At 47.2% G+C, this 25,647-nt stretch overlaps 1 protein-coding gene across 1 annotated transcript in view; it reads right to left on the bottom strand.

Annotated features, from left to right (window-relative positions):
• Window positions 1–25,647, bottom strand: part of lingo1a (leucine rich repeat and Ig domain containing 1a) — a 90,183-nt gene that overhangs the window by 23,138 nt on the left and 41,398 nt on the right. The window contains exon 2 of the mRNA XM_076049264.1: window positions 24,942–25,096. The gene's annotated coding sequence lies outside the window, so the exon portion shown is untranslated. The remainder of the gene's footprint in view (window positions 1–24,941; window positions 25,097–25,647) is intronic.

Here is a 25,647-nt window from a genome sequence, read left to right on the forward strand (position 1 = left end):
ACACACACACACACACACACACACACACACACACACACACACAGTTCTTTTCCTTGTGTTGTCGAACATGTCGGCTGCTGCTCCTTTGTTGCCTCCTGTGATCTCAAAGACAAACTGCCAGTTTGACCGTCTGATGGGAGCCAGACGTCTCGTCCTGCCATCACACTGCACTTCCTGTGTGTCTGGCCAGGAGGATGACTGACTGGGTTGGTGGTTGCGAACCATGTGGGTGGTTGGCGTGATGCAGGGAGGTCACGTGACAGACAGAGAGGCGTTTCCGTGACCCCTAGAACTGCGCAAAACTAAATACGGCAATAAAACCTGGAGATGGAGCTCGACTCCGTTTGACAGCAAACAACATCCAAATGCGGATTAACGTGGGAAATGTTGTCCCTCCATCCTCCTCACACTGGCGTTTCACTGGATGACATTTGACCAGAATTACAGCTGATGCGCTTCTCCCCATTCAGTTCAGTGGAAACACCTGCAAATCACAATTGAACTTTGTCCAAATATTTAGAAATGTCGCTTTTATTTTGCGAGAAACTGTCGCTTCCGGAAACGCAGCTGCTGTGACTCTTTCCTGATCCGCGTGGTGGTCGTTTCATTTTGCGATCATTTTCCACCCTTTCATCTCATCACCCCATCACTGCAGAGCTGCTACATCGTGGCTCAGTACAGTCCGACTGACGGCCAATAGATTGAGAGCAACAAGTGCAGCTGTTACCTCGCTTCAAAAAAAAAACACAGGACAAGATGGAAATGAAAGGCTGATGACGTCATAATGCAGTGAACTGAGAAGGACTGAAGGACCTCGGTATCTCAGACAAAAGCGCCATCAAAGAGGAAAACACAGAAGTACCCAGAAACCACTCTAGACAAGGACGCCCAAGTACAAACAAGATTTCACTCTGAATGATGCGGAGATGGAAAGACGTCGCAGTTGTTGCTGGCACGACTTCACTCATCATGAAACATGAGTGTAGGGAGGGCAGGTGAGGACAATCGGCAGCAGCACACACACATCTCCACACAGGTGGAGGTGATCCACCAATCAAAACGAGGTCAAACTAATGACACTAACGACAAAACAGGAAACACAGCTCGCAAAAGTAGCTGTGTTGCATCATCACCCAGGGAGGCGTTTCACGACCAACCAACCACCTCAAAGATCAGCACCAAGACCTGGAAGCAGTTTTGCACCCAGGGAGGAGCTACACAACTGCAGCCAACTGCTCTGCTCATGAGTGAGGGTTGCACCAATACCGATACCACCGTTGGGTATCAGCACCAAGACCAGTATCAGGCATCGGTACCGATACTACTCGTACTCGTAAAATACGAGCTGATACCACGACAGGCAGCCGCGATTGCAGTTGTATTTGTGACAGTTGTGTTAAATGTGTGTTTGTACTGCAGTGAAAGTGGTTTTGGAAAAACCTGCTGAGGAAAGTTGTTCACATAACACAACATTGCTGATTGTTTTTAGAATACAATAGAATACCTCAATTAATCACACATTGCAGCCTTGCAGTAGTGCAAAGAGAAGGAAAATGACGTGAATGAATCAAAAATAAAGAAATAAAAATAAAATATTCATAGAGGAAGAAATGAAAAAATGGACAGTTGGATTATTTACAGTAATCTACACAATACTGAGGCAGAATTAAGAGTTTCATTGCACCTTTGTGAAGTGTAAAGTCTTTAAGAAGATGATGTTATGGAGTGCAGTTGTGGGAGGAAGTGACCTGCAGTAGCAGCACCGGAGGTGCAGCAGCAGTCTGGAGCTGACAGAGCTGCTCCAGCTCCTCTCAGTTTGCGTGTGGTTTAAAACAAAGTGAACGCGGCCTGACGAATATAATCAGACCTGTGGGCCTCCTCCGCCTCCTCAACCTTCTCCAGCGCAGGAGCAGGAGGAGCCCCGCAGCAGCAGCTGCAGCAGCAGCTGCAGCAGCAGCCAGTCAGGCGTCGCAGCAGCAGCAGCAGCAGCAGCAGCAGCTACATGCGAATGTCATCAGCGTATCAGTTCATGCTTGGCCGAGGCACCGTGAGTGAGGGCGTCCTCCCTCTCTACTGGCTGAGAAAGCACTCCTGGAGGGAGGGGGCGTGGGGTGGTGGTTTGGGGCGGGGCTTCTCCCTCCCTCCCTCCCTCCTTCCGGATCAGCGCTCAGCTGGCTTGGAAACAAACACCGCAGAGATAATAATTCAAAGTGCTCCTCTGGTCTAAATGTCACTCGTCATTGTGTTTCCCCTCGGACGCGGCCGACTTGGAATAAAGTTTGACTGGTTCACATTCCCAGCTTCACTGTTTGCAGCCTGCGTTGCCACTGGAGGCGTTTCCATCTCGGTCCTCGTCCTGGAGGAACGATGAAGATCGCTTTGCTTCGCTTCGTGCCGACCAACCAACAGCCGTCAGCGTCCGCAGCGCCGCTCACGCCAGCATGAAACAACTGAAAAAGAAAGGATGATGGGTGGGGGTGGGGGGGGGGGCAAATTAGCTTTAGCCGGTTAGCTCAGGGATTGACCTCAGGGCAGATGATTCTTCTTTCTGCTCCCTTTCATCCTTTCATTCAGGAGTTGGGAATGTTTGTCTGTGTCACTAATTGTTTTGTTTTAACTCAGTGAAATTAAATAAAATGTTGAATAAAATAAATAAGGGTTCTCGCTGCCGCCGCCGCCCTCTGAGCCACAGAACAACAGCGACCAGCGGCTTTGAAAGCTTCCCGTCAATAATTGATTGGCTCCGCTGTCTTCCTGCACGCTGCTGGCACGCCGGCCGCACCGTCCCTAATATGTAGTCGCACTGCACTGAGCCTTCAGACGGGCTCTGGTCACATGGCGTCGACCCACACTGCAAACAACTGGAGTCCATCCTTCATCACAGCAACACATGAAAACAACCTGGAGGGGAAAAACGCTCCGATTTTGAATAAATTAGCAAGTTGTTATTACCATGTATTATACTGGAATAGAGTCATATTAATGCATTCCATTGTTTGCAACTAATTGTATTATATTATATTATATCATATCATATTATATCGTATTGTATAACACTTCAAACATCCATACTTGCCACTTTTTAAATCTTAATAACTTTGTATTTTTGTCAAACTTGTATTTTTCTTGCCACTTTGCCACTTTTTAAATTCTCTTTTTTTTTTACTCTTTCTTTATTCCTCACAATGCACAATCACTCCGAGTTCTGTTACACCAACACTAACCCACTGCCATGGGAAGTGATGTGGCAAATAAAAATATTCTGTTCTTGAATCTCCTCACAGTCCTCTCAGATATGTTGCAACAGCATCATCCAGTCTCCTCGCTCTCTCTCTCTCTCTCTCTCTCTCTCTGCCATCATCCAGTCTTCTCTCTCCCACTGATTCCTTCATTTTATCATGGCCTCCAAACGCTTCTTCAGCCAATCAGCTTCATCCTCCCTCATTTGTCTCATCAGCTGCCAGAGCTGAAGTGGAGGGAGAACCAGCGGGAGCTTCACACCACCTCCCCATCGTGGCTGCAGCTTTCTGCTGTTTCTTCACAGGTTGAACGTATATTTAGCTTTATGTATCAGCTCCCGTCAGTGCAGTGAAAACAATTCACGTTCAGCGACCAATGAGAAGGTGCTTTGACGCAGGATGTCTCAGATTGTTGCTCTCAGCAGCAGCAGGCGACGACTCCAAACACAAACCTCTTTGCTTTATTCACTTTCAATCACTCTGGAGGTGAGAGCTGCAGCCCATAGTGCCCTCTTCCTCTCAATGGTCCTTAGCTGGAGATGGGATAAAGCACGAGCAGTTGGACACACTGTCCAACTGGGAACGTCCAGTAGAAATCATGGATTCTACTGACAGAACTGAAGGAGATCATGAGTGTCGTCAGTGACTGTTGTCTGGCTGGGGTCTTTTATTTTAGGAGGGTTTATTAGTCATGTTTTACCAATATGTATTGCTTTTTGATACTATTTAATGTATTCACTGGTAGGAAGGCACTTTCATATTCCATTGTACTTCATTGTGTAATGTCAATAAATGAATTCCATTCAAAAAGTACGGAGCCTTTAAACTTGTAACTTCATCTTCATTGAGCGCGACATAAAACCATCTGGTGTTTTTTCCACAAACACAAACACAAGACCACTTGTCTCTGTCACGTCTTCGCTTTCTGCTGGATTTCTATCTTTCTTTTGGTCTGAAGAGGAAGATAGAAGAGAGATGAGATGTGTGTTCCTCAAGGTGGGAGGTTAAGTCGACTTGTTCTTCAGTTTCCCTCAACTTGACCTTCTGCATTCAGCCGAGCTGGACGACTGAGGAGCTTCACAGACTGGATGGACCCTGAGCAGGTCCTGACCAGTAAGACCAGCGGTGCTCAGCCGCCACACTGGGCCGTGTGGGCTCAGCTGCTTTATTATTCTGTTCGTCAGGAGGCGACAGAGGCGACAGCTCCACAGCCACTGGCTGTCGTGTTTTTTTCTGGAGCAGCACAGACAGAAGAAGCTGAGAAACAGTGGAGCCATAATTATTTCTCCTTCCCTGCTCTTTATGAATTCATGGTGTGGCAACAAAGGTAGCTGGACACCCCCCCCTCCACATGTCCAGCTGCCTCCCAGGCTGCTGCTGCGGAAGCTTCTCTGTAGCCAAAGTTAGAAAACAGTCACAAGCTGAGTTTCTATGACAGTTATTGCCAAATAAAAGCAACATTTCTAACATTTAAACAAAGTACAATTGTGATTTGCAGGTGTTTTTATTGAATGGTGAAGCTGTTCCCATCACCAGTTTTTATTGCCATATTTAGTTTTTGCACAGTTCTCGGGATCATGGAACCGCAGCTACTGATGAAGCTGCATCTCTGCAGCGAGACTTCCACCTTCATGTGTCTGAATTTTAAAACCAAAACATCTCCGGATGGTTTTGACATTGGCAGAGCCAACCAGTAATCAATGTTCCTCAAAGACAGAGAAAATTCCATCACTGCATATTCAGCCCTCGTTGTAAGATCATTATTGTGTTAATCTTTTGTTTGTCGACAGCTTTGAAGTCCTTTAAAAAAAAAAAAATGCATTAAAATCATCACCTCGACAGTTTTACAATTTAAACTTGAAAGGTTTATGATGCGTTAATTAGTTTTTGATCTACCAATAAAAACAAAGATTTCCGCCGATATCAGCGCTGAGGGAAGCTCGGCTTTTTTCTCTGTTCATATTTAATAAGCTGTCAAAGAAAGAAAAGAAAAAAATTACAAAGAGCAATTCGTATTTTTGATATTTAAAATCGGAAACAGAAAGTCATGCAGCGAAATCAATTGTTTAGTCGTTGTGCAGTGACGTTGATCTGCACGACCTCCACACACACACACACAGACACACACACACACAAAGCCACTGATTCATTCGTCATGTGTCACTGTACAATGGCATTTGCCCCCCCCCTCCTTTTATTTTGTTTGTTTGGTCAAACAAATCAAAACAAATCAAACAAAAAATGACAAACAGCGTTGTGTTGGGAAACTACAGTGAAAAGAGGCTGTGAATGGCCGAGAGCCTGAATGAATGTGTATTGTGATGCAGCCTTGCATGTCGCAGCATAACGTGCAGGGAATTGGATTGGCGCTTCTTTATTGACATGCGGTTTATCCTCGCAAAATGCAAAATAACCTTCACAAATACAGATTGGAGAAGGCATCAGTCACGCACGCTAATAACATCCCGTCACAGCCAGGAGGATACGGCTGGCAGGGTGGGGGTGCGGAGGGGGTGACGACACACACGCACACAGGGGTGGCAGCGAGCTAATGACGGCGCTGCTAAAAGCCACAACGTGGCAGAAAGGTTTGTGAGCGATGTGGGCGACGGCCGCCATCGATACCACTGTCGTCCGGCGGCCGTGGGGGGAGGGGGTGAGGGAGGACCATCAGCATCATCGTCATGGAGATGAAGATGTTCAAGATGTTCACTGAGCGAGCGAGCGGCTGACTGACCGCAGCAAAATAACGCTAACAAAAAATGAGGAGCTGAGCTGAGGTTCACGATTCAAGTGTTGTGGTGCTGGAGGTTGGACTGGTGCTGGTGCTGGTGCTGCTGCTGGTGCTGGTGCTGCTCGTGCTGGAGGTTGGACTGGTGCCGGTGCCGGTGCTGCTGCTAGTCTCTAGAACACTGTTTCAGGGTCTGGGTCTCAGACTGGGAGGACTGGGGATTGTTGATCAACACACTCGGTGGAGACTCAACCAACCATTGTGGATCCCAGTGTGGATGGAGTGGAGGAGCTTCGACCTTCTGACCAGCAGCTTCAGCTTCTCCTCATTCTGCAGCCAATCAGCCGCCTTCAGGAAAACAAAAATAAGAAGCATCATCCAACCTTTGTCTTCCTGTTGTGGGTCAGAGAGCAGTGAGACGACAGTGTTTCCCAATGCAGCTCTCTCATATCCAGCTGCTCGCCTCCCAAACACCACCACCACCACCCTCTTTTTATTTATTTTTTCATGCGCAGGCGCCCCCCCTCCCCTACACACACACACCCAAGTAAAAGATGCTACCATCCCTCCATCTCCAGCCAGGGCGAGCACTCCGATAGTACAGATAACTGCTCTCTCTCGCTCTCTCTCTCTCTCACACACACACACACTCACACACACTCACACACACTCACACACTATCTAATCCATGGCTGAATCACAGCCCATTCCTCTGTTTTCCAGACAGCAGTGGAGGAGCAGCTAAATTAATCTCTTTTCTTCTGTTGTGGGTCAGTTATTGTGTGTGTGTGTGTGTGTGTGTGTGTTGTCACCCCAGCGCCACCGAGAGGGCAGGAGGGGGATTTCCATCACGTTAAAGCCGCCCTGGCTTCAGTAAATTGTTGACAGCCAAATCCAAGTGGATCCATTGAGTGATTGCTGGAGGTCTCGTCTCATTTCCCCCCCCAGCCAACACATTCACATCTACACACTGATTCCTCTCTGTTGTTACTCTTGTTGTTTATATGATGCAATGTTGCTTCATGCGGCCTGGGATTTTTTCCCTCTTTTATTTCTTTGTTTTCCAGTGTTGTTCAAACGAAAAGCTCTAATTTAAAGCCTTTGGGGGCTCAAACACAAAAAACTGGTCAAGTCAAAGAAAGCCACACACACACTAACACACACACACACACACACACAAACACACACACACACACACACACACACACACACACACACACATCACTCTAAAAACTCTTGCAGAAACAATACATCCGGTGCATACATACATGCTTATTAGAAATTATGATTTCCCTACAAACAGAATCTCCAGGGTTTGCTGAGGTTAAAACAAACAAACAAATAAATAAATAAATGAATAAATGAACCAAATGCTGAATCAGATGATTGGAGGAAACAGAGTCAAAGGAAAACGGAGGCATTCGTCCAATCAGAGGGTGCCTTTATGAACATAAACGTCTTTAAGAGCAGACGCATGGGAATCACCCCCCCGTTTGGTGGCGTTTCATTGGGGGCGTCCATCATGTAAAGTGTCTCCGCTGCTGCCGACTGGCGGCCTTGTCGGCAGGACAGACGGACGGACGGACGGACTCTGCATAATTAAATCCCTTTACACCTCACAAAAGCTTCTGCACAAAGACGCGGGTCAGCGGTCACGGCTCCGGCTGATGTCACACACATAAAATGCTTAAAGAAGCTCAGGGCTTAGTTTTCAAATGCCTTGTTGCGTTTAACGGTGTTGACGCAGTGAAGGGGGCGCCAGAGGGCAGCAGGGTCAGAGCAGCCACACTGCACCGGAAAACCACACATTCAGCATAGAATCTATTCTATTCTATTCTATTCTATTCTATTCAGCTAAGCTGGCTGAGGTCCGTGACAGGTATTTTCTCTCCATTTGTCTATTTTGAAGGCAACCTTATTGGAAAATTATTGGTATTAATGCGAAAAGGAAAACTCGACAGACTTCTGCTTTTCTTAGACCTTTGTTTTTTTTTCTTTGTACGGCTGAGTTGAAAACCCCAGGGAGTCGGAGTGGATTTGCCAATTTCAAAATCTCTTTTCTTCTTGCGGGCAGTCCGACACCACGTGGTCACATGGTCACCGCTTCTTTCGTCCGCTGCACATTAAAAAATAAATCTCATGACTTTACAAACAGCGTTTCTTTCCCTTTGGCTTTTGTTGCCAGAGACGTTTTCAGCCAGTGACAGACAACTTATTCACTCCTTAACACCCCCCCGCCCCCTCACACACACACAGCCGCCCCACCATGGAAACGTCTGAGCTAGCACAAAGCTAATGGTTCGCATCTGCCGCCTCATTTCAGAGCGGGACTGTTCTTCTCACTCTGTCACTCTGTGAAGAGGCTGACGGCTGCCACCATTAACTCTGTTCACTCCGTTCACTCTGAGGCCCTGGCGGAATCACACGAGATGTGTTCTACTCACTAGGAGCGACAAAACGCAGCCTTTAAAACAACACCGGCTGATTGCAGACAGCAGACGTTTGAAAAAAGCAACAAGAAAAAAAAAATTCATCCACATCGTCCACAGTAACATTTCTGTTACTCGGCATTTCCTTTAAAGAAAGAAAGACAGAGCAAGGGAGCGTTTGTTTGTGACGACACCAGCAGCGTCTGTCATCAGCCAATGAAAACAGACCTGCGTCCATCAACACTGGCTTCAAATGTTCACAACACAAACCCAGCAGAGCCAGACGTGGTGTTTTCATAGAAGCTCCCGGTGGGACCTGCAGTCTGTGGCAGAACTGCACCTTCATGTCTTCATGGGCTCAACTGTTGGTGAAGCAGTGAGAGACCCAAGGCGAAGACTTCAAATGGATGCACGATTGGCACAAAATCCTATTGGTCTATCAGATAGTGTCACTAAACACTGAAGTCTGTCCATTCACAATAATATTGGTATTTCCTTAAAGAGCAGGCCCATGACTATGGAGGTGTAGCGCCACCTTTCTGTTAGCAGCAGGTAACATTTCAGCCTTCATAATGATGAAAGCCAGGGCGCTAACTGAACCTGGGCTTGTAAAATCGAGCTGCAATTGCTGATAATATGCTAAACAGTGACTGATGGGCAATTACATTTTATTACATGGAACCGCTTCACATTTGTGGCGACTGGGTGCAATAAAAATATTGTCTCATAATTATACGGTAATAAAAGTTAAACCTATTGGGCTTTGGTGTCATCAGATTTTCATCAGCAGGAACAAAAACAGTCCAACAGGTTTGGCTGGTTCCTCACAGGAACCTGGTCCGTCACCCCCAGCAGCAGCAGCAGCAGCAGCAGCAGCAACCAGTCACACGGCTTCGCTTGTGTTTGGATGAGCGCACTGAAATGTGTCATCTCATACGCCGCTGCTATTATATCATAATAGCATCGTCTGTTCTGAGCCTCTTAATGGCTGGGGTGGTGTCGGAGGACACGCTGGTCATGTTTCACAGGGAGCCGTCGTATTACGTACTGGTATGTGTGTGTTTGGGGCGGGGGAGGGGGGGTGGGGTCAAACCTGCAGCAGCAAATCAAACCAGTTAACCTTCAACCTGCCTCGTCTGTGGAGGCAAACAGCAACTGTACAAATGTTCAGCCGTTCGCACACACACACACTTACACACTCACACACACAGTGAGCCAGGCAATAACACAGTGGTGAGATTTGCTCTGGTACATACTGCCTTGACTCGGGCTGCTGCACTGTGTCAGCACAATCTCATTATGCGGCTACAGTTTCCTTGCTGGTAATTAGCAGAGGAAGCGCTCGCCACTCTATTATTTCTTCCTTGGTTCTGGCCGTTTCCCAGTAAGTGACTCCTGCCGTTGTGCAGGTGTCCCCAGCGTTGCGTCTCAGCTCCTCTGCGTCTGGTTGTTTCCTGGTGGGGGAGGGGCAGCGGCTCATTGCCAGTGATGAGAGTGGATGGTGCAGGGACGGGCCGGTCTGTGGGCGCCGGCCAGGTCCAAGGAACCTCTGCAGGTGACTTGGTAGAAGGTGAACGTGAGCGGTCTAATGAGGTTGATTCTTCATGGGGCTCCTGGTCCTTCAGTGATGCCCTGGCCTTGCAGTGCAGACCAAGACGTCAAGACGTCGTCCCTGCTGAGCGCCAGTGTAAAGTCAAAGTAAAGTAAACTCAGCGTTTGGAAGCAGTCACCAGCCTTTTAGTGGTGACAAAAGCAGTGCAGGAATTCTGCTCTCTGCAAAAAGAAGAAGAGACGTGGCTGCTACAAATAGCGCAGACACTGCTGCTGCTGTTGTTTTATAAGAGCTGACCGGTCTTCTCCCACTGAAAGAGAACAAAAAGCGCAACTGAAGGCTTTTTCTCACTTGAAAAGATGCTTTCTAGTCTACTCCTTAGTGGCCTTGGCAAGATTTCAGTGATTGGTCCGGTGCGTAGCATCTACACGGATGTGTAGGCATCAAATGGACTAGAAGATTTATGTTATTAGTTACGTAACTCAAAACATTTGAGAATAACGGTCAGTGGTATTTACACAGGGGACGGTTCCAACAGTGAGGAAGTCAAAATGTTTCCTCCAGCAGCTCCAAACTCGGAGCTTCTCGATGGACATCAGGGAAAATGTTCAGGATAGGACTTTTCCCAAAAAGTGCTGCTAAGTGGAAAGCTTGGAGACCTTTGACTCTGTTCACAGGTGATGGATTCAGAAACAAATTGGAGGAAAGTCTGAAGAGGCGGAAGATGAGTTGAAGACTCGCCGCAGGTCAAACGTCTGCTCACGACAAGGCAGGTGCGAACTTCTGAATGAGTTCATGCAAACTGTCTACCTCCGCATGTGTTCTTGGACTGCGATGAAGCTCTGGGACGTAGCCCCGCCCCCTCCCCACCCCAGCTGCCAAAGATTAATCCAACTTTATTTTTACAAGGCTGTTGATGCATAGCATACCGACTGTGACATTAAGTGCACGACTTTCCTGGGAGTGTCTGGCGGATGTGGAACATCGCTGCTCCTCCCTGTGTATAAAACTGTTCTAAAGTATAGTTTAAGTAGTACATGCCCGTCAATATTAAAGAGCTGAACCCGAGGTGGATCTCACTGCACGTTAACTCTTTGCCTTCTTGGAAGCAGTCGTTATTAAAGTCCCGACTGGAGACCAGACGTCCACAGAGCTGCATTTCATATGGAGATGGACGGTGATGCTAATAAGTTGAATGTTGATCATAGTTTAATTATATGTCAGGACTGTGAAGGGTTTTCCATTTCACTAAGAGTCCTTCCTGTTCCCACTGGAGCACCAGACTCCCAACATTACACTTGATCCACCTTCTCAAATGTAGTCCAACCTTCTGGGATGTCAGTCAACATTTGACACATTCGGAAGGAAAATATTTAATAAATTATGTTTTCTTACCCCTAATTGAAATTCAGGGCATCTTGGGACATCTTCTCTTACTCTAATAAGGAAGCTTGTCAGTGCGCAGAGGGAGGAAGAAAAGAAAAGTCTGTTTTGTTCAGCACTGTTAGTTTGTTTCAGGCAGCTCTGACTTGTTGCCAGCACAAACACGCAGCCATGAATCTCATCTGGTTTTAATGATGCCGACTGGCGGCCACTCGCCCTCCTCTGGATGCTCCACAAAATGGGATCGACGGCCGCGTTTGACGGTCTGACCTTTAGCTGCGTCCAATCAGCCCAATTAGCTGCAGCAGTAAAAGTATGCTGGGAAATGTGATCATCTCAAGACGAGTTGTCTTCCTGTGTTTTGAAAGAAATTCACTTTTGTCACGACAGCTGGCTGTTTCTCACTGTCAGTGGACTTCTCAGCAGACAGCAAGACATGGTGATTGACTTTTGTTACCAAGAACGATTAATAATCTCAACTCAGGTGGTAGCTGTAACTGATGATATCTCACAGCTATAAACATATGAACAATCTGTACCCCTGCCCTGCAGACAAAGTTGCTAATGAAGTGGAAGTTCCCCTATTGTGCAAATGTTGTTTAACAATATTATACATCTGAACCAAATGTCAGTGAATTCACCAGAAATCAGCGAAGTCCAACTCATGCACTTTTCTCTCACTCCACTTTCACTAAAAGTGTGTGCTTCAAACACAGCTCTGGAATTCAGCCCATTGTGACATCACAAAGGGTGGAGTGGTCTCTCTCTCTCTCTCTCCCAGGTTAGCCCTGCAGTGTCCCTGAAGAAAGCTGTAAACACAGGGCTAAGTGTGCTGCTTTTGGCAGATGGGTGCAATCTGCTGGATCATTCAGGAAGAACGTCCGCACCGCTGGAGTTGGTTTGTTGGTTTGGACGCTGCGTTCTAACAGCTGGCGAGCTGCTTTCAATAACCCGCACGAGGTTCACACTTCACCGCTGGCAGTACAACACAAGGTTGTCTTCCTCATCTTCAGGAAGAGCAGCAGCAAAGCAGTCCCGCGCCTATCACTCACTTCTCGACCCTCACACTTCACCAGAGCTTCTTGGTGATTGCTGAAGTAAAGGAGGGGCTTACGGCAGCCTTGGCAAGAAATCTGGGTATTAAAGGTGAGCAGGCCAGCGACCGCTTCCCACTGACACCACAACCAATAAAAGCTGGCTGCTCCCAGCTGGAGAACAGCCAGTACCACGGGAGGCGGCTGGACTAAAAGGTCTCCCCAACGATTGATAGGCCAAGGTGGGCTCGGCTAAAGCCGGCGCCGCCACGCACGCTGTGTCACCCCTGGATAAACCACTGTGCCTGCTGCTTTTTCAGCTGAGAGTGCTTTTTATTATTGCTTTGTGACCCCAGTCCTTACAGCACATTCGCTCAGTTTCTAACGCACATCGGGAGACACAAAAGGCTCCATAGCAGGGAAACGTCACAGCAGACTGAGAGAGAAGGAGGGAAGAAGAATAGAGTTTGTTTCCCTGACAGGCATCACAAGCAGTGAGTGAGGCACAAAACATGGAAATAAATTCAAATTTATCTGATTTTTTTTTTAAATTAATTATTTTAAATTTAAAGTTGGCAAAAAATACATAAAAAATTGCCTCACCCAAATGATTTTTTTTTAAAGATCTTGTTGTGAACCACGATGATACAGCAGAGATCAAAACTGCCTTTAAAAGATCTTAAAGTTTGGTGAATTTAACTTTTGTTAACTAATAGTTCACCTTCATTGCTGTATTCATGCAAACAAGTTGAAGGCCGTTGAAAATATATAATAATTATCATGTGTTTATACAGCAACAGCCACTTTTTTCTACAAATTATTTGTGAGTGAAGGATAGGATTTATCTGTGTGTGTGTGTGTGTGTGTGTGTGTGTGTGTGTGTGTGCGTGTGTGTGTGTGTGTGTGTGTGTGTGTGTGTGTGTGTGTAATTCCTCTTTTGCTTCAGCTGTGTCACTGCAATCTGTTTTGTGTTTTTGCAGGAGCGGCCCAACGCTTCAGAATCAAAAGAAGACCTTGGGTCTTTATTTGTGGCGGCTGTTGCAGCGCCCCCATCAGTGCTTCGCTCACAGTGTCGTGACGGCCGTGAATGGCTCTGAACTGAATTGGCTGTTGTGAGTCGTCCAATGTCAATTGGTTTGTCGTTGTGCTGTTTTGCACTAATTAGTACAAATATTTTGAAACAGCAATAGTGGTTACTCAATGAGGGACAGTCTGAATAATCTGAATGAAAAAAGATGTTTGTCTTAGTTTACATCCCTGCTGCAGAGTGAGAGGTCGTGGTCAGTGTGTGTGTGATTGGTAGCAAGACACTTCTAGTCCATCACATCTCTCAACTCAACTTTATTGTCAAACATCACACACATACTGGACATATGTCATGACATGATATGTCAGTCCTCACAGACCCACGGTGCAATAGGCAAAATAAATAAATAAATAAAATAAGGTAAAATAAAACAAAAATAATTAAATTAAAATCAGCAAAAGACAAGGCAGGGGAAAACACTGTTGGTATAATAAATTACTATAAACTAAGCTAAACTATACAAAGTATTCACCGTAAGGTGAGGTAGTGCGTGTAGCGCAGATAGGGGGAGGTAGTCTATAGTCTTTGTGTGTGTGAGTGTGTGTGTGTGTGTGTGTGTGTGTGTGTGGGGGGGGGGGGGGGGGGGCAGAGCAGGGAGAGCGTTGAGCCTTTTTTGGCGAATGATGCTGTGTTGGTACTCCAGGACAGGTCTTCGGAGATTTGTACACCCAGGAACTTGGTCCTCCTCACCCTCTCCACTGCAGCACCATTGATGGACTGAGGGACATGCTGGGTGGGCTTTCTCCTGAAGTCCGCCACCATCTCTTTGGTCTTATTCATGTTCAGACAGAGATTGTTCTCCTTCCCAGAGTTTCCCAGTAAACATCACACCATCATCTGCGTAGCTAGAAATAATGCGTTTCCCCATCAGAGAAGCACAAAACATCTCCAAAACAAAGCTCAGTGGTTCTTCTGCTTGAGAAGCGAGAACCTTTTTCAATTTGTTGCTCTGGTTGTTAAAACTGCAAAGGTTTACAGTACGTTTTCTTTCTGGAAATTCATTTTGTGATGGCTGAGGGAGATGCACCTTGACACTCTACAAAAGACAGGTCGGTGGGTGTTGATGGAGTGCACACACACACACACAGTGCAAGCCCAGGAGACTGCAGATCTTTGTTTCAGAGAATAATGCGGCGTCAAACTGTGCATCTTGTGAGGGTTTTAACTTGTTGCTCTTTGCAGTTGGCAACAAAACACATTCAAGTCTTTCAGCACCTTTACAAGCCGGCGTTTACTCCACAGGACGGCCCAAATGGCTCCTTGCAATGACATTTCGCGAGGCCCCTTGAGTCCTACTTAGCGAATCACGTTTGAGGCTATTGACACAATGTTGCGGCACCAGAAGCCCTCGGAGACAAACAGTTTGCATAATTGCTTTTGTAAGGAACCCTTTTTGAAGTCTCAAGGGTTCCAATGTAATTCTAATGATAGCGCCATTATCTAACATTGCCTTCACCTTCCTGCCGCGATATGCTCAGAGCCGCAAGTAATGGAGGGTGGAGGAAAAGATTAGACGCGGCGCTCCAAGGGGGCCCCGCGTGTGCGCCATCACTTTCAAGCATCTCTCGCAAATGATCAATTGCCCTTCAATCTTTATCAATGATCCCTCTCTCCAGATCATTAAAGCGCCTTGGGCTCCAGCCGCAGCGCATCACACATCATCCTTGCTGCGTTGCCGCCCAGTGACCCGCACCCGCGGTGGTAGGAGACCCTTGCTTAAGCTCTGGAGGGCAGCGGCCGTCCCCAAAACACCTTCCAGAGGGGCCACAACCACACGACGGCCAACATCAACAACCTCCCAGCTGCCACTCGCTGTCCCACAGAGATCATTTTGAAAAACTCCAATCCAGCTTCCAGCCTTTCAGCTGGAGTGATTTCTGTTTCTCCCCATTAAAAGAAGCAGAATTTGGAGTGTGGCTTCTTGGAGCACGATGGCTCGCATTGGAAGTGTAACACAATCTCAACATAAAAAAAATGCTTTTCTTATCATACCACTAAACAAATCAACAACAGTGCTGTGTGCCGGGTGTCGTCATCAAACTCGCCGGCCGACTCTGACGGGCGGCTCAATAAACCACTCGGCTGCTTGTTGTGTGTCGCAAAACTTTGACAGAATAATTGGTGCATCAATTAAGGTGTTGCAGCTCTCCGACCGGCGAGACTCCACTGCTCCCCCCGGGGGCCAAAGAAACAATCAATGGACAATCCCAAAGCCGAGCGAGGGCTTTAACTACTCATTTGGAAATAAAAACGTTGTCTCTGTAGAGATTTACTGGAGGTGTCAAATTACCCACCCAGGGTGGAACTGGCAGACCGCCACAAAACCTGCTCCACTGTGAATACAGAGTATGCAGAGTACGCTCGCAGTAAGCGAAGTAGCGCAGCAGGTATTCAGTGGTCGCCTGGTGGAAAAAAAGGAGCCTGGTGTTGCTCGTCAGCACAGAGTCTTACATGCAGACACACCTACACACACACACACACACACACACACACTTACGTTTATGACCATTAATCCCATACAATAAGTCTAACACATAAGTAGCCCAAAAAATCCATCTCTGCACAGCCGAGCACTTTTCTTATCATGGATATGGATTTCATGGCTAAAGCAAGAAAACTTGTGAGAAAGAGAGAGAGAGGGACAGAGATAGAGTGTGTGTGTGTGTGTGTGTGTGCGTGTGTGTGTGTGTATGTGTGTGTGTGAGAGAGAGAGGAGGCTGGGAGGGAGTGGGCGTGCATTAATCAGCTGACAGAAATAGAATGGCTGTGGTCGGTGTGATCCAAGACGCTGGTGACTGGTGGAGGAGACGTATGTGGACTCGGCTGTCGTCTGCGTACATCTTTTCTTTTCTTTTCTTTTTTGTCCTCTGCGTGGAAGAAAATAGACCGGACGAGGAATCATGACTGAGCAGCCTGGCTGCCTCCTCTAAGCCCTGCACGCTGGGCAGCAGTGTTTTCACCACCGATAGACTACTTCCCAAGCACAGTGGAGGAAGCAGGAGAACTGCTGACAGAGAAACAGTTCAACAACAGCCCAACAACAGCCCAACAACAGCCCGACAACAGCCCGACAACAGCCAGACAACAGCCTGACAACAGCCCGACAACAGCCCGACAACAGCCCAACAACAGCCCAACAACAGCTCCACAACAGCCCGACAACAGCCCAAGCACAGCCAGTAGGAAGCCAGGTGGAGAAAGAGTCTGTTTAACCACAAATGAAATCAAAGTGTTATGATTATTGAAGGACACTCAAACCAAAAAACACTATTATTATTATTATTATTATTATTATTATTATTATTATTATTATTATTATTATCATTATTATTATTATTATTAGTAGTAGTAGTAGTAGTAGTAGTAGTAGCAGTAGTAGTAGTAGTATTATGGATGTACCACAGAACAAGAAGAGTACGAGTACTTTGGTACTGGGTATTTCAGTACTCACTGATACTGATACTCGGCCTTGCTAGCTGCAGTCCTTGTCCCTCGGCCTGCAGCTTCTTCCTCGCTCCTCCTCCTCCTCCTCCTCATGCGTCTGGGAGGAGCGGCTGCCGGTGGAATCCACAGAAGTTTTGCGAGGTCGGAAAGATGGATGTGCGAATTTCCCCAGTTAAAATCGAAGACGCTCCAGCCGCTGCAGAAGGTCAATCCATAACCGGGGGGATAATAAGCTTGATCTGAGCGAGAACAGCCCTCTGTGTCCATTTTACGGACGCACGGCGTGGACACGTCTCTGACCTTGAAGGAGACGCTGAAGTCGGACCGGCTCAGCGCTCGTAAATTGAGCCTGACAGGAACATCAACCAAATGTCTGCGGCAAAATGAACCTAATCAAAACCATGTGTCAAGTGCAGCTTATCATCAAATCCCAATTTAATAAAGGCTGTTGCCGTGGTGACTCATGGAAGGATGAGACGTCCATTGTCCTCTATACACTGGGTGTCAGATGTACTTATGGCTCTGGAGTTGGACTACGCAACACATTTTCTGCCTATTTGGACTCAGATCAGCTGCAGAATCACCAAACTCCTCCCAAACAGTCTAGGACTCAAACTTCATCTTGGTGAGGCTCTAATGTGTGTTGTGTTAGTGCTACAACAGCACAGTTTGCCAATTTGAGATCAATAAAGTCTCTATCTATCTATCTATCTATCTATCTAACTATCTAACTATCTATCTATCTATCTATCTATCTATCTATCTATATATGTATCTATCTATCTAACTATCTATCTATCTGTCTATCTATCTATCTATCTTTAATTTTCCAAGTAGAATATGGATTTAGCAGCAACCGTGCATGATTCATCATCCCAACACATCTGTCTGTGTATGAACTGATTGCTGATGCATTCATAAGTCTGCATTTCTCAACTGGTGGGTCACAACCCAAAAGTGGGCCGTGGAGCTGTTTTGTTTGGATCGGGGCTTAGTGGACGCATGGCAGAAAGTGGGGCTAGCATTTTTATTTTAGTGGAGTAAATGTGGTACTGAGACTCCACCTGGTGAGAACCGCTGGTCCAAGTGAACTATGAGATGATTGATTCTTGGTCATAATATCTGCCCATCTTCCCCGTCCCTTGATTTCTATGGAGGAGACAAAAATTCATCCAACAAACACAATCTCTCACATTCACCATCAGCACACAATCCCTCTGTTGACTGTTGTGTTGTGAGTCTTTCTCCCCCACCAGCGGACCACCGCACGTCTGTTCAAGGCATCAATATTTCATGTAAAATCAGCTCTCCGCCATAATGGCCGGCTTTCCGTGAGGCTAAGTAGTGTAATCTTTGCCAGTGCGGTGCAGCCGAGGTGACCTTGGTGCACTTACGCCCTGCAATCATTTTAAAAGCTGCGTCTTAGCGCCGCGCCCCAGATAAGGCTAAACCTTTACAAGCGGAAGTCGCTGCTCATGCGTGGGGGTCAAAATCTGGCTGCTGCCAAAAGTCGGAGTGTTTGGCGGCTCTGCTGCTGCTGCGCTGGGCTCAACTCGTCCATCCAGCTGCCGAAGAACTGCTGGCAAACTAGTAAACCTCCGCCGCTGCCGCCTGAGTTTCCTCATTAACTAAGCAAACACACGCTGCCTTCGCAACATACATTACGAAAGCCATCTCCTGTGTTGGAACAAGTGATTATTGAATATCCATCCAGAGGACAATCAAAACATGTCATGAACGAGTGAGAGAGAGAGAGAGAGAGAGAGAGAGAGAGAGAGAGGAAGAGAGAGAACCCTCCAACAAAAAAAGCATTTGAGTATCATTACCACTAATGAGAGACGCACAACCAGGGCCGACGCAAGCAGACAAAGCTACGACACGGAGCTGATGGAAAACATGTATTCGCATTTCTTCAGCGGCTCTCTGAGTGTCTGACTGACTGACAATCATGCAGATGACACAGAAAAAGTCAATTTATCCCCCGAGACGAGACTTCTTGTGTCTCATCTCTGCTGCTCGTGCCTTTGCAGAAAAAAATAAAATAAAATAAGGAATCAAAACAAACCCGTGCGTACATGAATAGACCTCCTTGTTTCCATGGCAACAGTTTGCTGCCAGACCAACGACAAACATGCTGTTTAAACACGTATGCAGACAGACAGAGAGACAGTCGGACGGTCTGAGAGCTCCTCTTGTGAGTCTCCATCAACTGGGTGTGTTTTCATGCTTTCACTTTGCTCCATTTCTCTTCATCTGGGAACTTGGAGATCTCTGATTCAACCTCAACACTGAGCAGCAGGAACGCCGCAGCTCGTGGAAAAGAAGAAGAAGGTGTTTAGCCACTTTCACAGCGTTTCTGTCACCAGGGTGCCGCGTCCAGATGGCACCTTTCAAGTGCACCCATCCACTTTCTTTCAGAGTTTAAAAATAATAATAATAATAATAATAATAATAATAATAATAATAATAATAATAATAAAGAAAAGAGAAGAAGGAGGAGAAGAAGTGCTTCAAGAGTCCTCATGTCAATATGGGAGCGTGCGGCTTGAGTTGGTGTGTTTGCTGTGAGACAATGATAAAAGGGCACTTATACAGCCCAAAGCTAAAGCTCATAAATCTCCTCACATGATGGGGAGGGGGAGGAAGAAGAAGAGGAAGAAACTGCCTCCTGCATGCTGTGGAAAGCTGACCTTGGATTATTGTTTTGCACTTTGCAACAAGGATTAAAGGAAATCTTGAGCAAACACATTTGGCTTCCAGAGATCGCCGTCTGTTTTGCCTCGGCTCCAAGACCAAAAAATGCAAAACCAGGCGACTTTTCAAAGCCCAAGTCTTCCGTTATTGACGGAGAGAAAGAGAGAGACAGATGCTGATCCTTTCATTTCTCCTCATTCACTTTTTTTGTGTGTGAGCAGTCGGTGGATCTGAGGCAACGTTCGTCCCCCTGTGACCTTGCAGGTCTTCCTGGGCAGAGTGACCTCAGAGTGTTGAACTCTAGTTGCTTTCATTTTCACTGATGTCATTATAATGATGTATTTATGCAATTGTTTTTAACTGCTTGTTTTTAACATTATATTTTAGAGGACGGTATGATGCTGGTCTGAATACACCTTTTGTCTCCTTCCGCCTGCCACTTGGGTCTGACAGGACGTGATGTTTAAAGAGGTGCTGCATCGACCATAATTGAGACAGGACAACAGTATCTCATGATTCCTCTATCGACCTCCATTGATCCATCTGTGTGTCTATTCATCAATTCACCGCCCCCCCACCAACATGCCGTGATGCTGAACTGACTGTGTGGAACACCAGGCTGGCCGTTTTTCCTCTGGGACCAAAGAAACTTCAACATCCAACTAATACAAGCTTCTTACACGTGACGTTGTCAGAAAGGGGATCAACAGTCGTTCCGGTGACACCAGATTCATCCGCCCACATCTAACTGGCGTGACCCCTGGAAGCCCATCAGAGTTTCTTGGTAGAACAGCAGTTCCAACTGACCCAACTATGACAGATGGAAAGGGAGGCAGGGCTTCCATGAGCTCTCGCTCTGTGCTGAACTCGTCTCAACGTCATGGATTTGATTTTAATGTATCACACATTGAAGCTGATGAGTTTCTGCAGGGGCCGCTAGCAGAGATTAACGGGACACGCCTGGAATTAAAGCAGGAATAGCAGCTCAAGTGACTGACACCACATAAAAATCTCAATTTCTCCCTTTGAACCTGTTGCCTTCTGTCTGGGGGAAGATTTTTCGATTCCGCCAGCAACCCGAGCGGGAAGATAAGGGCGAGTCGAAAGCCTTGATATCTTGTATATGCATTCAGCGAACGATAACGGGACGCCGAACACTCATGAATAGAAATACACAGCGGTGGTGCCGGCGTCTTCGAGACCTCAAAGCAAGGTCATTAAAAGCAATTCTCAGAAATCGTGCTTAAAGTTCTGGAACGTCTTTGTTAAAAGCGCTGTCATGTTTTTGCGAGCGGCGCTGGAAAAGCTGAAAACTGTGCCGATGGAAGCGCTTTTAAATTCGGAAATAGGTACTTGACAACTACAAAAACAACAAAGAAACACTTCTCTGACTGTCTAGTTTGCGAATCGACCAATCACACGGCAGCGAGTCGATGCATCCAGGCCTGTAGCGACTGGCTAAAGTTCAAACTCAGTGTCCCAATGAGGGAAAGAGGCAGGGTCAGAGGTCAGACTGGCTGGAGACTTTAGAAAAGGCGTGGGCAAACTATGGCCTGGGGGCCATAAGCGGCCCAATTAAGCTTTTTTATACTTCCCACCAAACTTGAAGACATGATATTAACAGTCAGTCAGTCATCAAACAGCTGCATCTTCTCCATGTCTGCAGTGTTTCAGAGCTAAACACCCTGGTGGGGCTTCAAAGACACTGATTTGATTTTGCTTCATTTTCCATTGACATTACAGCAACATGTCTTCTCCAGGATAGATTGTTTCCTCCTATGAGGTGGCTCACCAAAACACTCCATCCATCTGCTGCTGCTCCGCTACCCCCGTCTGGCACACGGTTGACCCCACAGTGGCCCAGCAGCCCAACAGTTGCCCACTCCAGCAGTAGCTCAAAGAACCACTGGAATCAGCTGAGGTTCTGCAGAATAGCATCTCTAACACCTCACAGGAAACCCGGCCATTGAGCGAGCAGGAACAGGAAGTGCCCTACTTGGCCGTGCGTCCACAACATGCAGCCCACCACTTTGTTACAACAACAACAAGACGGAGAGGAGAATATTTCTGGAGCTCCTCCGTGGTGTGCAGAGCTCACACTGAGTCTAAATCAGGCTCCAGTTGATGCAACAGTGAAGCGCGTGGGTTTCCCCTCGTCATCACAACTTTTCCTCTGTGGTCGTCACCACAAACCCACTCTGATCCAGCAGCATTGAGAGAAAACTGCGTTTATCTCCACCACCCACGAAGTGCCCGTCCTGCTTCAGCCTCTCTGCCATCACAGGAAATACACTTGGCACACTTCAATAATAATAGACTGGATTTTCATCACACTTTTCTAGGTACCCAAAAGCGCTTTGCTTTGAACCCATTACCCATCCAAAGCACATTCACACTGGTGGTGGTGAGCTACCATGTCCATGTTCCTCTCTGGCCACCACTGAACATTGTCTGTGAAGGTTCTCAGTCATCCAGGCCATCCTAATGCAGAAGGGAAGAAGCGGACAACGTCTGCGCTAGCGGAACAAAGGAAAGTTGAGAAGAGTTTTCCAGTCCTCTCCGTCCTCTCACTGCTGCCACCTTCTGCTGCTTCATGTTCCAGCGCCGAAGGTGTTGGCGGTGTATCAGTGGCAACAAACAGATTGGAGGTGTAGCGTTTCTTCCAGACGGTTGGCGGGAAGACGCCCCCTGTTGTAATCAGGGTTGGTACCTCTGACGAGGAGCTTGTAAACAGCGAGGGCTCCGACTGCAGCTGCTAATTGGACAAAGAATGAATCGCTGCCCCGAAGCAGCGAGAGAAAATTAAATAGGCCGCCACTCCCGAACACACTCTTCCGTCAAATTAACACATTTCAAATCAGCAGAATATTAGAACGAATCGCTCAACAGTGTGTTTGTGCGTTTCCCCCAGTGCGAGTGGTGTGGTGAAAAAAGGGGCGCAGCCAAAGACGATTGTTGAAAATGTTGAAAAAAGACTTTAAAAAAAGCCGGTGAACTCATGAAGCTCCAAACAAACAAACAAACAGCACTGACAGACACATTTAATTGTGTGTCGCTGCACCCGAGTTTTGCGTCTGCAGTCTTGTCGACACGCAGGCGGACTCACATGGCGGTGGCGAACGCTTGGTAACAGGCTGCGAGGCGGCGAACAAGAAGACGACTCATTAGAGCCGACCCTCCAATCCTCCTCTCATGCAAATAAGAATCATTTGACACCACTGTGCACACAGGACACAGTGTCAGTTCTGCCACGGCGTCCTCTGAAGGCTCGGCGCCGCCACTGCTGCTGTAGCTGCAGCTGCTGAAGTTCTTGAGAAGATTGTGTAACGTAGGGAACAGGTTTGCCTGCGTCATGCCCCCCCCCCCCCCCCCCCCCTCCCCACCTCCCAGCAGCAGGTCTCATCAGAACTGTGGTTGCCCTCCACACAACCAGACCTGCGTAGTTGTCGCTTTATATGATGAGTATTTGTTCAGGTTGCCGCAGTTTTCTGGGCTCTTGCTTCAATGTCAGACGACATTTTACCTTTACATGTTACCTCACCTTAAAACAGCAGCGGCTTAAACTGAAAGACAGCTATGCACCTTGAAAAAAGGTGCATCATTTTACTAATTGGTGAAGACGATGGCGGCGGCGGAGCTCTTGATTGAACTTTTTTTTTAATATTGCATAATGAAGGCAGCGTGACGCTGTGCCTCTGTAGTGATGTAATAAGCAGATATCAAAATCCTATTGAACCCCAAAAAAATCTGCCACGTAAACAAATGTGAAAGTCTGCGAGCGTTCTGACTGTTCTCGAAGTTAATTAGTTGTTTTTTTTGTTGCTGTATAATTAGTCTAAACTTGTGATTGAATAATAAAATCAAAGGCGGATCGACGGATCTTTTCTGTCAAAACACCGGCGATGCTGCGTCCATTTGAAACCAAGTTCCCCCTGTGAGCGGAACCTTGAGGCTCTTCTGGAAACACTAGTGATGGAGGAAGTCTGTGTGTGTGTGTGTGTGTGTGTGTGTGTGTGTGTGTGTGTTGGGGGCGGGGAAGGGGGGTCTGCTCGCCCTCGTACATCTTCAGTCATGCGGAAGGCCGTCAATCAGTTTTACTGCAGCTCGGCTTCCTCTGGGCACGGCGGCGATGACGGATGGTAGCGGGTGCGAGCTGATAACTACAGCAGGGATGATAAAACGCTGAAAACACATCCTGGACAGGAAATTGGCCATTTTGGAGCAATTGACACACAGAGGAGCTGAAGTGATGGCACTTCCTGTAATAGTGCTGCTGCCTCCCCAAAAGCCCAGATGACTGCTGGGCCGACGGGCCATTGGACGCATTACTGACATGCACCCAGCTCGCTGCTTCCCATTTCTTTTGGCTCTAATTTTTGTCTCCACACATTGGCCGCTGCTGCTGGGCGACTTTAATTAGCCTTCAAAACTACCGGCGACCGAAACAACGGCTGATTGAAGAAACTTTTGAAACGGATGCAGCAGATACATCTGATGCTGGCATCGCCACATTACATCACCATCAGTAGATGGTGATGTAATGTGGCGACTCCCAGCCACTTTAAAGACGGCTGTTGTTTTGGAGGTGATTCCCAGGTGGGACGGCTTGAGTTGTGATTTTCCAACAGACTGTGAAACAAAGAGCGGACTCTCCGTCAGCGGCGACGTCCAGGCTGCCTCTCCTAACATCCCTTTTATTTGGGATTTCTTCCCCTTTGCTTTTGTCAAAGCCGCTTTATCGACTTTGTGTTGCTTGTCCCGTATAAAGAGACCGGCGGCTGACACCGACTGTTCTTCCCTCCATCTGTCTGGCTGCCGTCACCTGGCCCACTTTCTGCTTCTCCTTCCCGTGGTAGCAGCAGTGATTCAGACAGTTCCAACCTCGCCATGCCCTTCACTCACACTCCTTTACCTTCTCAGTTCCATGGCGCCACCTGTTGCCCGGCTCACTTTGCTTTCTGTCTAACCTCGCAACAAAAGCTCCTGAAATCCACAGTGCCAAAGGATATAAATGGCAGATTGACGGTCAACTTCCGCGAGACGAGGAGCTTTGTCAAGGAAAGTTGAAATTGTGGATGTCAGAAGAAGAAAAGTTGTTGTTTTTTTAAACACTTTTTTACAGCCTGTGTGTTTTTATGATTATTATTTAAGATGTCTGTACGGTGTCCTTCAGTGCCAGAAAGGCGCCTTCAAATAAAATGTATTATTATTATAAAAGAAAAGAAAAAAAGACAGCTGGTGTGTTTGATTATGCCGAAACCAGAGTTGGTTAGCTCAGTGTTGGTCCGCCCAGCGCTGGTCAGCAGGACCAGCAGGACCAGCAGGACCGACGGGGAACAAAGACTCACCTGCAGTAATTGCTGGCCTGCTGATTCCAAAGAGCTGCTGGAACTGCTGGAGCTGCTTACTGCGTGGACGGCGGGAGGCTGGAGGTGTGAGGTGGACAGCAGCTCCCTTTAATCCACATTCCCTCGCAGTGACGCCTCTTCAAGTCTTCAGCCACCTGCAACACACAAGAGCCCAATCAGAAGGTGAGAAAAGAAGATGGAACAGGTGCAGCAGCAGCAGCAGCAGCAGCAGCAGCAGTAGGAGAAGAAGATTCTGAGTCGTCAGTCAGGTCAAGTTACCAGAACCAGTCCAGTGGTCTGAACTCAACTGTCAGGACTCTGAAGGTGCTGGCTGCTCGTGTCGGGTCAGAACACAGCAAATCAATAAAGAGTACAAAACACAAACATGTTCCTTGGCTGACAAAGACAGGAAGTGGTGTGATAGTGGGTTCCAGTTGAAGTTGATTGACAGACGGTGGTAGTATGGCATTGTTAATCTCAGAGCTCATCTCCATGGACTCCATTCAAAGAGCAAAGAGATAAAAAGAATGAAAGACTAAAGACACTCTGGCGACGGTGGTTCAGCCAACCTGCAACAAATAATAAATAAGATTCTCAGCTACTTCGCTGCGCCACACTTGTTTTGATGTCAGGTCTGGGCTTATAGCGGCTAATAGCCACACGCTTCATTTCCCTCCCAGTGAGTGAGCAGCAGCAGAGGTTTCAC

Source organism: Nelusetta ayraudi, unplaced genomic scaffold (genome assembly GCF_046127955.1).
Source record: "Nelusetta ayraudi isolate G7.1 ecotype Tasmania unplaced genomic scaffold, CSIRO-AGI_Nayr_v1 ptg000111l, whole genome shotgun sequence".
In the NCBI taxonomy this organism is placed as follows: Eukaryota; Metazoa; Chordata; class Actinopteri; order Tetraodontiformes; family Monacanthidae; genus Nelusetta; species Nelusetta ayraudi.